The 15516-nt window shown below is 37.4% G+C and overlaps 1 long non-coding RNA gene across 6 annotated transcripts in view; it reads left to right on the forward strand.

Moving 5' to 3' along the window:
- Positions 1-15516, forward strand: part of LOC306986878 — a 38193-nt gene that overhangs the window by 10648 nt on the left and 12029 nt on the right. For 4 of the 6 annotated variants that reach the window (XR_013795040.1, XR_013795041.1, XR_013795042.1 and 1 more), the window contains exons 4-6: positions 6410-6497; positions 7259-7421; positions 12340-12594. This is a non-coding gene — a long non-coding RNA (uncharacterized lncRNA). Of the gene's footprint in view, positions 1-6409; positions 6554-7118; positions 7181-7258; positions 7422-12339; positions 12595-15516 lie in introns of all 6 variants that reach the window. The other 2 variants (XR_013795038.1, XR_013795039.1) reach the window with 2 other exon arrangements.

Raw genomic sequence — 15516 nt, forward strand, 5'->3', positions numbered from 1 at the left:
CACAATACCTCAGAACTACCCAGCAACATCCTAGCAACCACCCAAAATACCTTAGAACTCCCTAGCAACACCCTAGCAACCACCCAAAATACCTTAGAACTCCCTAGCAACACCATAGTAACCACCCATAACACCCTAGCAACCACCCAAAATACCTCAGAACTCCCTAGCAACACCCTAGCAACCACCCAAAATACCTTAGAACTCCCTAGCAACACCCTAGCAACCACCCAAAACACCTTAGAGCACCCTAGCAACACCCTAGCAACCACCCAAAATACCTTAGAACTCCCTAGCAACACCATAGCAACCACCCACAACACCTTAGAACTCCCTAGCAACACCATAGCAACCACCCAAAATACCTTAGAACTCCCTAGCAACACCATAGCAACCACCCAAAACACCTTAGAACTCCCTAGCAACACCCTAGCAACCACCCAAAATACCTCAGAACTCCCTAGCAACACCCTAGCAACCACCCAAAATACCTTAGAACTCCCTAGCAACCACCCAAAATACCTTAGAACTCCCTAGCAACACCCTAGCAACCACCCAAAATACCTTAGAACTCCCTAGCAACACCCTAGCAACCACCCAAAATACCTCAGAACTCCCTAGCAACTCCATAGCAACCATCAATAACACCCTAGCAACCACCCAAAATTCCCTAGCAACCACTCAGAACACCCTAGCAACCACCCAAAATACCCTAGCAACCGCCTAGCAACCACTCAGAACACCTTAGCAACCCTCTAGAAACACCCTAGTAACTTTAAACTACTTCAAACTATACTTTAAACTATTTTAAACTTCAAACTAATTTAAACTTCAAACTATTTTAAACTTTAAACTACTTCAAACTTCAAATCACTTTAATTTAAACTTCAAACTATACTTTAAACTATTTTAAACTTTAAACTAATTCAAACTTCAAATCACTTTAATTTAAACTTCAAACTAATTTAAACTATTTTAAACTGTAAACTACCTTAAACTTTAATCTACTTTAAACTATTTAAAACTCTAAACTACTTTAAACTTTAAACTTCAAACTACTTTAAACTTCAAACTACTTTAAACTTCTTCAAACTTTCTGGTCCAAACTTTCACAAGCCAACTTAAAGTTTGTCTCAAACTTTTTTTTCTAGTTAATAATTAAAGTGACACTGTTCATTTCAGAAATTGTCAGTAAACATCTTGCTCATGTTTTTATTGTCGTCAGCGTTAAACACAATCATTACACACAGTCGAACTAAGACACAATATCGTATATATTCTGCCGTGACTTAGTCAGATATTGCGAGATCTGTCAATATCAGGGATAGTCTGATTGTCTGCACTGTTGTGTGACCATCAAATCACCGGCCTGCGGTGACTATACATTCAGGTTTCATGCATTGAAAGCCTTTATCAGGAAGCATCATTTGGACAAAGCCGTTTCATAGATTTTTGTTTTGTCGTGTTGTCATTTGAAGCTTCAATAGTCATTTAATATAATGAAAGTTCAATTTATGTAAGGCATAATGTACAGTCAGTCGGTTATTATTACAAAATGCACCCAGACAGGGCGATCAGAGACATGCAATACTCATATGTCAATATTCGCTGAGATGTTAGATTGTTGTGGCAGACGAGTTAAGGCATTGAATAGAAAAAAAAGTGTTAAAAGTCAATATACTGTTGCTACCCTAAGACTCCCCAAGTTAAAAAGTTATGTATTTGTGTCTGGTTTGGAAAGGTGTGTTGCATGTAATATGTTGTCTGTAGCTCAGGGGGATTCAATTACAATATTTTTTTATAGAATTAATTGTACAAAATTAAAACATTAAATAGTTTACATAATTAGAACATTATAATTGTTTCCCATAAGATGAGCCCCTGTTTGTTTTTGTTACTTGCACACATGCAGGGTAGCGCCTCACTGGACTTATTATGGGATTGCATTACTTTACAGTCTGCCCTGAGTCCTATATTGCCTCAGCGTTGTCGCTTGAAACCTGTGCTCATGGGACTCCGGTCTTACTATTAATACACACCGGAGAGTTTTACTAACATTCATTTACTTTCTCTCTCTGTCTCTGTCTCGTTCTCTCTATTCCACATAGACTAGTATCTCTCGGTTTTCTCTCTTGCTACTATGAATATATTTTACTATACATGTACTCTGCTTCATTTGTTATCACTGTAACACATTTTGAAAGATAATGTAAATGTGCTTCATTTTAAAACCTGTTTGTTGTTTAACAGTAAATCTATTTTATACTTAATGAGAGAATACATAAGTGAATATACATATGTGAACTTGTAAATTGGTAGGCACCAAATTAAATGTTGCATAAGACTTTTCTTGGTTGTGTTTCTTACTTTAGCTATAAATGTACAGTACCGTTAGGGATAAATGTGCAGTACCGTTTATAAGTTTGGAATCTGTAAGATTTTTTAAATGTTTTTGAAAAAATTAACTCATGCTTACCAAAGTAGTATTTTTTTTCTTTGAAAAATACAGTAAAAATGACCATATTGTGTTAAAACTCTTCTATTTTAATATGTTTTAAAATAGAATTTATTCCTGTGATGGCAAAGCTGAATTCAGCATCATTACTGTAGTCTTCAGTGTCACATGATCCTTCAGAAATTCTTCTGCTGATTTGGTGCTCAAGAAGCATTTATTATAATCAATGTTGAACACAGTTGTGCTGCTTCTTATTTTTGTGGAAACCGTGGAAACTTTGATGAATAGAAAGTTCAAAAGAACAGTATTTATTTGAAATAGTAAAGACTTTTACAGTGTTACAAAATATGTCTGTCACTTTTGATCAATTTAAAGAACCTTTGCTGAATAAAAAATATTAATGTATAAAAAAAGTATTAAAATAAAAAGTATTAAAAAAAGAATCTTATCTTAAACTTTCGAACTGTAGTGTATGTATCATTTTACATTTAGTTGATGGATTTAAACAATTTGGATTTAAAATGGATGAAAAAAAATTATAATTCAAACACAAACGATGCTATCCAAATGTTTATTAAAGGAAAGACCAACTTTAATTCATAATGCTGATTTTCATTGTATCACCTGTATCATTTATAGGGGTATCAGTAGCCTATATTTAAAATAAAGCAGATAGTTCAGTATATTAATTGTATACCAATGCCTGAAACATTGTCGTCATATTTTCATTTTTTTTTTACTGTAGATTACAACAGTTAACCATTTTTAGTGTGTATTCTCTCTTCTCTCTCTGTATCAGGTTTTTTTGTTGCATTTGTGCTCGTTCGTTTGTGCTCTTTCGTTCATGCTCCCTCTATCCTCTTTTCTTGCACTCCGTTTGTTCTTGGATCTCTCTCTCGTTCTCTTTCTCTCTCCTCTAAATGGGAGAGAGGAGAGCTCATGGCCTATATAGAAATCCCAGTGGGAGTGTATGAATCGCAGATCCTCTCCGAGTAGCTGTTTTGTCATGTTTTATATCATTCAACTAATAAAAGGCAACTCCGTTTACTAACGACTCGGTGTCCCAATAGAGCATTGTTCTAAATGTACTGCAAACACAGTTGTTTGCTTCAGAACATGTTCTCTCTTTTTCTTTCTCCCGATTTCCCCTTCTTTGCGCAATTTGCAGTCACGCTCTCTTTCTCTGTCTCGCTCTCTGATTTTCTCCCTCTTTAAAGTGCAGTACTGAGATAAAGTGTAATTGAAGAGTACTGAGCTACCATCCTGCCAGATGAGGAGATTTGGCTCTGGAGAAAGAGATCTTTAGAAACATGCCCGCTTTTGCAGTGGAATTATCTTGTCCTTTTGTATATGCACAACTGCTATGCGAGTTTTGTGCCGTTCCTGATTGGCCGGTCTTTCAGTCCTCCAGGGCATGGTCAAGATCCGCTTTCTGAAATGGGCTATGATGTCGTTTGCCCTACAGACTACATTCATATGACGTGTCTGATTATTTGCGAAGCAACAAACCGATGTGAAACCTTTCTGAAAGACGTTAAACAATATTCAGTCATTCCCAGAGGAAACTTGTTTTGCTCTTTCATGGCTGAGGAGATGTAATGGCGTTCTCAGTTATGTTTCCTTTAACCTTTTACTTTGTTTCAGATGTTTCTCCTCTTTTAAGTGCATTTTAATATATGTACACTACTATACAGATGTCTGGCGGTTATTTTTTTAATAAATTTATACTTTTATTCAACAAGGATGCATTAAATTGATCAAAAGTGACATTAAGACATTTATAATGTTAGAAAGGATTTATATTTCAAATAATTGCTGTTCTTTTAAATACTGTATTCATAATCCTGAAAAAATCTATCATGTTTTCCACAAAATTATTAAACAGCACAACTGTTTTCAACATTGATTACAGAAATGTTTCTTGACCACCAAAACAGAATGATTTCAGAAGGACCGTGTGACACTCAATCGTGTGACTTGCGTAATGATGCTGAAAATTCAGCTTTACCATTACATGAATACTGTATATTCAAATAGAAAATGTTTTTTTTTAATTGTAATGATATTTCACAACTCTTTTACTGTCTTGGTGAGCATAAGATACTTATTTCAAAACCATAAAAAAAAATCTTACCAATCCTAAATGGTAGTGTACTGTAAATATTGGTATGACATGAATAAAAGCCCATACATGGTTGAGGTAAATAATATATTCTGGGCTGTAAATGGCATCATTTGTGCTGTTAGTAATTGGGACTTTACACTTATGCCTCTTAAAAAAATAAATTAAAAAAATATTTGTTGTCTTTTCTATAATTTGCAGGTTTTTTCCTTTCCATATGTTTGGAGTCTATGAGATTGCATTACATTTTATGAGAAACTATTGAGAGATTGTGAGAGAAAGAGTGTGATTTTGTTGATCTGTTCTGTCTCAGTGATTTGGCATTGAATTGCCGAACCTCTGTCCTCCTCAGAATTCAAGGGAATTTACTTAAGGACACGGAGAGCTAGAGAAAAAGCAAGAGATCGGAGGAGAAAGAGGGAGAGTTTAGATGCAACCCGATCAATATGTCAGGCAGAAGCAGCTTTGATTGATTTGTGTTTGTGTGTGTGTGTGTGTGTTTGTGTGCGCGCACTAAAATGTGAGGGAATGCATTCAAGAAAACCAAAAACGAGGCAAAATTTCTCAGAACCTCAAATTAAAGAATTTAATTGTGCTAGAACCTAGCACAAACCCGACTCCTGAGAAAATCTCTCAAGACCCTTATACGGAGAGTCTCGACAAACGCTTTCCACACCTGTCCCTGTTTCCATTCAAACCAGGTGTGGGATAAAGTCAGAGCTTCTCTCCATCCAAGTGACCCTGAGCCTCCCTCCTGTCTCAGCGGCGGTTTTAAAGAGAGCTTCGAGAGCTTTATTGCTAAGTGGGCCTAGGCACACTAAAGTGGCTGGTGACTGTGTTTAACAGGACCATTAAGAACAGACAGGCCGATCAATACTTTGAGGGAACAGGAGAGAAAGGAGATGTGTAGTTAGTGCATGATTGTCTTGAGGTGTCGGCAAATCTTAAACACACCGATCCCTCTTTCATCCTATTATTCTTTAATATACCTGACTCTGCTACAATTAAACCGAACCCTTGCAGGGCATAATGCGCACCGACCGTAAAAAATGAACATGCCAACGTTTCTTTACGATTGATTTGCAATCAGACATATCTTATATCACCTTATAAATGCAGACAATTCCTCCCTGATTAGGGATAGTGTGCTTTAGTGATTAAACAATCTGAGTTGAGTTGGATTCATAGCCTAGCCGTGTTTTTATGTGTCTGCATTTATCTCTATTTCTCTAATCAAACCGTTGATCAATTAATGTGTATATATACTGTAGCTAAAATCAATAATGGTGACACATCAAGAACATCAACACTTGTGTCATGACGTCAATTCACGCGACATGCAAGAACCAATGAGGTTTGATGTTACTGACGTGTCATAATTGATTTGTGACTCTGTATGTATGCGCGGATCAGTGAAATGACCATTTAAATGTTTGCTTCAGAAGACGTTGATTAAGTTGTATGGTTTACTTGTATGCTACCTTTATCTCTTTTTGGGACTTTTGTATGAAGATTTGAGACATTTTTCAAATTGTGTTCCACCAAAGAAATACATTTTTATTTTTAGGGGAACTGTTCCTTTAAAAAGCCATAAAAAGCTCATTTTTGAAGGTCAAAAATAAGCAAAAAGATTGGTCACCAAAAGATTGTTGGTTTGAACCCCAGAGGCGACGATTTGTGAGAGGCCATCGTTGTGCCCTTGAGCAAAGTACTTAACCCCAACTTGCTCCATAGAGACCGTCCACTTCATGAAAAATGTATTGTAATTTGCTTTTAGATAAAAACATAAAACAAATATAAAAATTGATCTAATATTTTTTGTACCACTACAGGTAAAGATGACTTTACATCATGATACTGATCCGTGGAGTCCGTGGAGTAATGGAGGTCACCGGAGAGCTGCTGAGTAACTGCACTGAAGTACGAATTACAGATCCTGGATCCACGGGGATGTTGCTTATGTTGGAGCGAGTGGGGTATCAGTCTAGTTTTGTTTTACATTTTGAATTAAGGAGATACATCGCTTTGTAAAGACACCATCTTGCACATCAGCCTCTGAAATTACTCTATTCGAGACCAGCAAGACCTATGATATGGGTAGGACTACATTTTCAGAAAGGAATGTTGTTCCAGGATAAACGAAATATGTTGACCCAGGTACACTAACTTTGCAAAATCAGGATTTTGATTAAAAATTACCAAGTCTAAACTAAATTAAAAAAAATAAGCATGCATGGTTGAATCATTCACAATAAGATCAATAACATGCATTTAGAAAATAAAAAGGGTGAATTTCCATTTCATCCCGCCAATACCCTTAGGATTACATCACACCCATGAACATGATCTGCTATTTGAGATGTGTTTCGGTCCGATTTTCCCAGAAGGGAAATACAGTATTAAAAACCGTAAATCTGTATATCTTCTAATCTGAATGATTAGACTAAATACGATTGTATGGGGAGATTTTATGCAGAGCTGTTTTTTTACTGCCTTTTCTTCAGTGGAAGTGTAAAATAACTCTCCACATATTGTTTTTAGATGCTACAGACTTCACCAGCACTACCGTGAGCGTTCGAGTGTGTGCGAAGGAGACCGGGAAAGTGTGTGCCTGCCTGTTTGACTGTTTACGTGGAGCGGTAGAGCTGATATATTTATTTCTATCTCTCTCGCTTCCTCAGAGGGTGGTGTATGAAGCTGTGTTTGCCTGCGGCAGATCCCCCTGGCAGTCTCTGAGAGCTGCCATCTTCTTCTGCCAGCCCTCCATTAGGCCTGTAAGGTGTGTCAGTCAGCGCTCGTACACAGGGGCTTATGGGAAGACTGCGGGGAAGTGAGGAGTGAACGGTAACTTGTTTCGCGCACACACACGACTCACCCACACATGCCAGCGTTTGTCAAATTAGGACAAGCAGGGGACAATTAAACTCTCTGTCTCTTCCACACACTCTCACACAAACACAATACACAAAGTTGGCTGTGGATGCAGTTGTCTCAGACCTCTTCCTCTTGTCTTCTCGTCTCTTTCTCCAGGTGATTATATGTACTGACTACTGCAACTCTACTGTAACACAGTGTCCTAACCAGGCGCGATCAGCCGCGGTTCTAGACTGTTTACAGTGGGTGGCCGCAGCGATGTTTGCCTGATGTGTCATGATGTGTTGACTAAAACTAGGTCTATAAAATATTTCAGTGAAAGCACATGACAACAATACGGATGTTGTGTAGATGCTCGTAGGCAAAATATGCATTCTGAAACTGCTTGTATTGTATTTAAGGCATACATTTTAGCAGCTTATACATGCTCTGGTAACAGTGCTATATTAGTATTTTATTATTTGTGTGCTATTATAGTATTTATTCATATTTTAAATTATCTTGTAAAAAATGGCATTTTAGTTTGTTTTATTAATTTTGTTACATGCTTTTGTCATTTTTATCATTTTTCTTTTCTTGTTTTTTTTATTTCTTTTTAGCTTTCTTTTTCTCAGTTTTCAGTCATTTAGTTACTTCAAGTAAAACTTTATTTCAGCTAAGTTTAAGTTTTCACATATTTATATTTTATTTCCCTATATTTCAAATAGCGAAAAGCTTTGGTGGCTTTGGTGTTGCTAGCGTCATGCTCTACTGTTGGAATTACAGTAGTGCTAAATAATAAGAGTAATAAACGCAGTTATAGAGCCAGCATTTGAAGTGAACTACACAACTTCACCTGAGTTTGAGAACAATAACACTATTCAGCCAAATTCTGCCAAAGTCTGCTTACTCTACTTAAAAACACTTGCCGCCTTACAGACAGGGGAAAAAGAGACAGAATGCTACCTCAGAAAAGTGGCTTACACCTGTGAGTTTGCTGAAAAGAAAAATCTCTGTGTCATCTCTCAGCAGGATATGTGCGGTTCAGCTGATCATATTAGCTTGACGAAAACATGCAATGGTTTGTTGAAGTTCGTTTTAAAGGTCTTGTATTTAAAGTCTTTGCTTTATTTAAATGACTTTCTTTTTTTAATAGAACACAAAAGAAGATGTTTATCAGAATGTTTGTGCTGCTCTTTCCTATACAATGCCAGCGAATGGTGACTACAGTCTTTCAAGCTCCAAAAAGATAAAAACAAATACCATAAAAGTCCGTATGACTTGGTAATCGATAGCATTGTGTGGGAAACAAACACAAATTTTAAATGGCTGCATCTCATTTAAAGAATATTTTTACACCCACATAAATATACTTAGTTATATATACTAATGTTCAAAAGTTTGGGGTCAGTAAGTTTTTTTTTATTGGAAGAAATTAATACTTTTATTCAGCAAGGTTGCATTAAATTGATTAAACGTGACAGTAAGGACAATTAAATTGTTACGAAAGAATAAAAAATTATTTGTACTTTCAATCAATCAAATAATCCTCAAGAATGTTGTATCACAGTTTCCACTAAGGTATTATGCAGTATAACTATTATTTGGATAATAATAAGAAATGTTTCTTGAGCACTAAATCAGCATATTAGAATAATTTATTACAGCATATTAGAATATTTATTTAAAGGATCATGTGACACTAAAAACTGGTGTAAGGACTGCTGGAAATTCAGCTTTGCCATCACAATAATACATTACAGTTATTACTCTTATTTCTGATAGATAAATAAATGCTGCCTTTGTGAGCATAAGATACATTCTGGCTTGCTAGTTGGGGACACTTAATATTCAACAATATTATTGATCTGCCTGTTTTCACACCATTATATGAGAACTGAACTGAGCTGGACGATGACATCACTGTTTTCTCCAGAGTTGCTGTATGAACTAGATGAACTACATTAATAACTAATGATTTTTACATTGGAAATTAATCAACACGGAACTTACTTAAACTGGACAATGATTTTCTTCTAGAGCTGCTTTACAGCCGAAGCAATCTTTGCTGCATTACTTTCCTGTTATCACTGTAAAGCTGCTTTAAAAAACCATATGTATTGTAAAAAGTGCAATGTAAGTAAAGTAAAGGGAACTTGACAAAAACATAAACTGCCCCTAAGATTTTATATATATATATATATATATATATATATATATATATATATATATATATATATATGTGTATATCCTTCACAAGATATATATATCTTGTGAAGGAGTGTAAAAAAAGTTACATTTAAATATTCAGAAGTGCAAATGAGTTTAGAGAGACGCTTACACCTTATATTTCAGTCTGTTCCTCACACTTCATACAGGTTTGGAATGGCATGAAGTTGGGTAAAAAATTACACTATTTTCTTTTTTGGTGTAAGCTATTCTTTTAAAACTGTGGACACAAGCAGTAAAACTTAAACTATTTTGATTAGTTTGTTCCCCCTGAAGTATGTGTGGGTGGTCTAAGTGTGTGCAGTACTTGTTTGCCATTACTATTTGAGAGCCAGTATCAGGAGTCAAGCATAACAATGCATATGCGTTTCAAATCAAAAACTTTTGTATCCTCTTCACACATTTATAGCATTTCCACTGTCTCAGCACTCAAACTCATGACAGATCTCACTCTGTCTCCATCTGTGTCTCTCTCAAGTCTCTTTTTCTCTCTTTCCCTGCGGAGGAGGCCTACCACATCTCTCTTCTCTCTTGTTCTTCACTGTTGTTCATGGATGTGGGGGCAGTACAGTATCAGATAACTTTATCCTGGGCCAGTGCCAGTATTTTGCGCACGCAAACGCGCACACATACACACCAGCTGTGTGGGTGACTCGGCTCCCAGGCAACGGCAGGAGGTCAGGTAGTCCTTTGCATTGCATGCTGGGAGTGTAGGAGTGAGGGGGTGTGTGACAAGTTATTTCAGCTTTTGTTTAAAAACGTGCAACAGTTTTGCAAAATGTCCAAAACAAGTCGCGCAGGAGTAGCTGAGGACTGTCGTCAAGTTGAGGCTCCTAACTGAAAGTTATTTTTGTGTCGTCTTTTCACCAGGATGAAGAAAAGACAAGATGAAAGAGTGATTCTTGTCCAAGTGCAGTCAGTTTGAACCGGCTACTCTGTCAGATGGCCTGAGTCCTTCATGAAGTCTTTGCAATAATCCATCACGAAGGACTATCACGGTGATATATGACTTCCATTTCGTTCACATGAGGTTCATATGGCGTCGTCAGCTTTGCTTTTAATTATCGAAACCTCGCCTGATCCCGCTGTTCACATCTCCCTAAATATTGATTTGTCTGTGGAGCACAGCTAAATCAGTCAGCGCATTCAAAGCATTGATTGTGGGTGGTAAAAAATGGGGCAAAAAAAGGGAAAAAAATTGGAATTGTTTCCATTACCATGACAACATATTTTTTTTACAAACATTTCTTTGGCTCTCAGGTCAGGTTTGGATGGGGGTTCGGACGTCTTGTGGGGAACAGGTGGATTTCTCTCAGCCTTGCCCAAAGCAATGTCATGTTTTTAAATGCAAAGACGCTGTACTTTTATTTTAAAATAATTACATTTATAAAACTTCTTTCATCTTGCAATTGAAAACAACGCCTTAGCGAAAACAACAGATAATTTTTTTACAACAGCTTACCTTATTTTGACGAGTTAAAACAATGTAAAAACATAAGTTGTCATAACTTGTGGATCATGCAACTGCCCCCCACCCTGCTTTGTCAGGTTATGCATTTAAATTAGAATTAGTTAGAAAAATTTCAGAACCTATAAGATGCTCTCAATAGTGACCTTGACCTCCAGCCTTAATCTCCCTGATCTAAAACCTTACTAAAAAAAAACAATCCACTGCCAGCTTGGATTCAGGTCTTTTTTGTGTTGCACATCTAAATATGTCACATAACGGAAGTAAAATGGTTTACAAATATATTTTAATGTTGACCAGTAACATTTAAAACAGTGGTCCTCTACCAGGGGGCCTCAGCAAACTTCTAAGTAGGCCCCAGGATGACTTAAAAGTATTACATTTAATTTTTTTTTACTAATATATTAAAATAATCTAACTCTAAATTAAAATGAAGAAAAAGCACACCCGTCCCCCCTTTCAATAACTATTGTCTGTATTAAAGACCAATATGGAATCATGAAGTTTAAATGAAATGTGGTTAATGTAAAACAAGCAGCATTTTCATAATTAAAGCAGACTGAAAATATCTATTCTATATTTGTTTTGTTTTTTAAATATGGTGTTAATAAGAAAAGAAAAGCTCTAACAATATATATATATATATATATATATATTGTTAGAGCTTTTCTTTTCTTTTCTTTTCTTGAAATAGCAGCTAGAAGCTTAAAGAAAACACTTCAGCTCACAGTAATGGCAACAGTAGCACAGCTCAGTACAGCTGATTTTAAGTCCATAATGTGTTGACTCGAGGCCGTTGCTTCCTCAGCACTGCTAGCGTCTGTCTGAGGGTTACCATGGCAACCGGGGCCCAAGAATGCCTCTAACTGCTCCTGACTGCCACCTGATGGCTGGGCCAAACACCTTTGTTTACTAGATTAATCAGTGTGTGTTTAACAAAGGGAGCACATTGTTGTAGCAGGGGCTGTAGTTCAAGAACAAGACATTTCTACAAAGTGGCCTTTGTTAGAGGAGCCGCAGTTGGTTCAAGCATCCAAAAAAATAACAGATGGATTCAACTCTTTGAGCCTTGGGCAACGAACACGTCCCATTAAGTTCTGTCCCTCTATCACACACACACACGCACACACACAAACACAAAAAGCCCGCAGCTGTCCTACTCTTCCAAACTCCATGTGTTGTTCTGGATTCATATACTCTTTCTCTCTTTAGGCCTTCTGGATATGTCTCAGTCTTCACTGAGGGACTGGAAGTAGCATGAAAGGAGAAGCTGTCGTGCAGTTCTTGATGGCTGTACACTAATTGCTGACCCTAACAGGTCCAATTAGAAGCTACACGCGCCCCACGCGGGCCCAGGGGACTACACATCCCGGCATGCCGAGCACTGACATTCTCGGAGTGACATGAACAAGACAGCAACCAGACGTTCCCTCTTTCTTCTTTTTCCTCACCATGCTCTTCTCCATCGTAAGTCTCAGGCTAATTTGTTAGGGCTGAGAGGCACATCCAAGTTACTTTTTATGGGCCGCAGAGACAGATATATTTGCAGTTGGAGTTTTTGGCACTTTAATGTACACAGAGATTATGAAATTAGAAAGTATCAATAGTTTTCAAATGCTCATGAATTTAGACATATTCCTTTATCATATTTTTACTTTTAAGGCCTGGGAGACACACTAGACGATTTTCTAATCTTAACCGATTTTAAAACCGTGGGAGACCACAGACATAAGGACAGTTTCAACTGATTTTTAACATTATAATCTTTGGAACTATAGAGTTTGTCTTTGTACCTTTAAAAATAATAATATCATATAATTAATATAATATATAACATAATAAATATAATTAATATAATTGCCCTACAGAGAACAAGGAGTTTGAGGTATTATGTGGCTGGATTATATGATACTATATTATATTGTCCATCTATTGTCCAAACAAAATTGTCAGAGCCTCCTTGATCCTAAATTGTAAATATCAAACATGTTTGAGATTGGGTAGGCTCCGAAATATTTCACTATTATACTTCTAAACTGTTCTATTTTCACAATCAGAAGTGACATTAAACAGTGTATGTGCTTTTGAGAACTATTCATATTCCGCAATTTCATAAACTATAATGTGTTTAATAAATTACAGTATGATTATATTGCATTATATATATATATATTTAGACACTTAATTGCGAGAAGTATAATATAATATTTTTAAGCACATTAATTATTATTAATAATAATTATTATTATTTATGTCTTACTACTATTATATAAATTTAACACTTAAGTTTTTTTTTTTTCACCTTAGCAGCCCCGGTACTTTCTAAGCACAACTTTGTTTTCTGGCAGACTTGTGCACGCTGACTCCAGCCCATCACATTAAAGCTTGTCAGTTTGAGAAACTGCTTGCTTTTTTTGTGTGAAATATGCATCAGGCGGTCAGTGAATAGACTGGGGGTGGGCCGCGGGCATGACGCTGAAACTAGTTTGATGGAGTCGTGCTGATGGACCTTTCCTGGTCCCGTCTATCTATGGTGCTGATCTAGCGGTCTCCAGCAGCCCCATATGGATCCTATTATGTCTCTGCTCTGTCAGAGAGGAATTACAGGGCATCAGGCATGAGAACATGATGACCGTATCAAAACGTTGTCATGTCCTCTCTGCAGAGCTCTGATGTGGTACGCACACATGCTCTGACGTTGCCCCAGATTGCGGCATGGTCGCTGTCCACACGATTCGCTTGCAAATCAATAGCATTATGTCTCGTAGCCCTCACAATCTTTACATCACAAACAAGTCCCCAGGGTCTGAAAATAAACAGCTGCAGTTGGGATTAAAGCAGCCTAAAATTGTTTAAAGGAAATGCTTTTAGCATATGAAGTGTTGCGTGTGTTTCTTTGTCGAAGATGGATACAGAAACCATTTGTGTTCTGTACTGAAATCTAAAACGTTACTCTTTTATATCCGATCTTTTAAACTTGAACATCCATCTCGCTTTTCATTCTTCACTTGAGCTCTAAGGCTCTTGAAAAATTCATTCAAAGAACGTTGTTTGTTGATTGATTCTCAATATGGAATATTAATCCCAAATCGTATAGATATTTTATTAGATGTGAGTATTTAATAGTTTAATCTTGAAATAACGTAAGTGATTGAGCCGTTGAAGATCATGCAGTATTACATTATGTATAGATGATAAATCACGCCGGCTATGTATTTTCCTCGGGAGTTAGAAGGAAAGACAGCGATGTTAGCGCACAAAAGAGGAAGAGTTGAGAGATCAGCCCCATTTTCTGCCATTTGCAAACACCTTGTTTAGTTTCCCGTGTTTACCGAACGCCTGCACGTTGATTCTCCTGACATTGACGCATCGCCCTGGAAAAAAGAAAAGAAGCGGAATAGATAAATAACACAACAGCGACACTGCTCCGTAATCCCTTTTGTTTCGCTGGATTTGTTCTTCTCATACGCTAAAGCAAACAATCCCCCGTAAAAAAACTTGGCTTGGAACTTTCCCCCCCTCGACAAGCCCCCTCCCTTTACGCCCGTGTGTGAGAGAAAAAGATATTTAGTGACTTTGATATGTAAAGCTACAAAATCTTACCTGAGGCTACACAATCATCTCTCTTCCACAATCCAGTCAAATCAGGAGAGAGAGCGAGAACAAAAGAGATAGGATAGGACACCGAAGAGCAATGCAAATCTCGCTTTCTGATGAGAACAACAAAGAAGGGGGGAAAAAAGGAGTGAAAGGATGGATGAGGAGATTAAAGAGAAGACAAAACCCCACATTTGGCCGGCGCTGGATTCGAAACGCAGCTCTCTCGCAGCAACCCAGTCCGTCATTCTCGAGATGTAGATTTCCATTAGGAACACGTTATTAAATGCAAAGGGTTAAAGGCGAGAGCTGTGAGGTGAAAGTGGACAATAGACTAAATGCTACATGCGCTCAGGGCAACACATCAGACTAATTTAACAGAGCATGCCTCCGTGATGTAGAGGTCAGATCTGGAGAGTTGCAAGTCCTGAAGCCCACAATGCTTTTTTAATGAAACCGGCAATGGAAAGAATGCCCAGCCATTTAAAACGCCTGACCCCGGACTTTAACACAGCACTTGTAAATTAGCCACACAGACAGCCTTAGCTGAAAGGTCACGAACGTGTTTTTCTGCTCCTCTTTCTTTGACATAATCTAAAACGGAGGGTCTGAAATTAGCTTTAACCTCCCGAATGACACGTTTATTTACATAACCGCTATGGACAGAGGGAGCGGCTCCACGCTAGATCAAAATCAACACATTGTTTTTGCCACGTCGCGAGCAGTCGCCCAGTGACCATCTCCGAGGGGCCCGGGGATATTTGTTGTCAGGACGAGAGCTCGGCAAAGGGC

The sequence above is a fragment of the Phoxinus phoxinus genome (genome assembly GCF_949152265.1).
Source record: "Phoxinus phoxinus genome assembly, chromosome: 19".
NCBI lineage: Eukaryota > Metazoa > Chordata > Actinopteri > Cypriniformes > Leuciscidae > Phoxinus > Phoxinus phoxinus.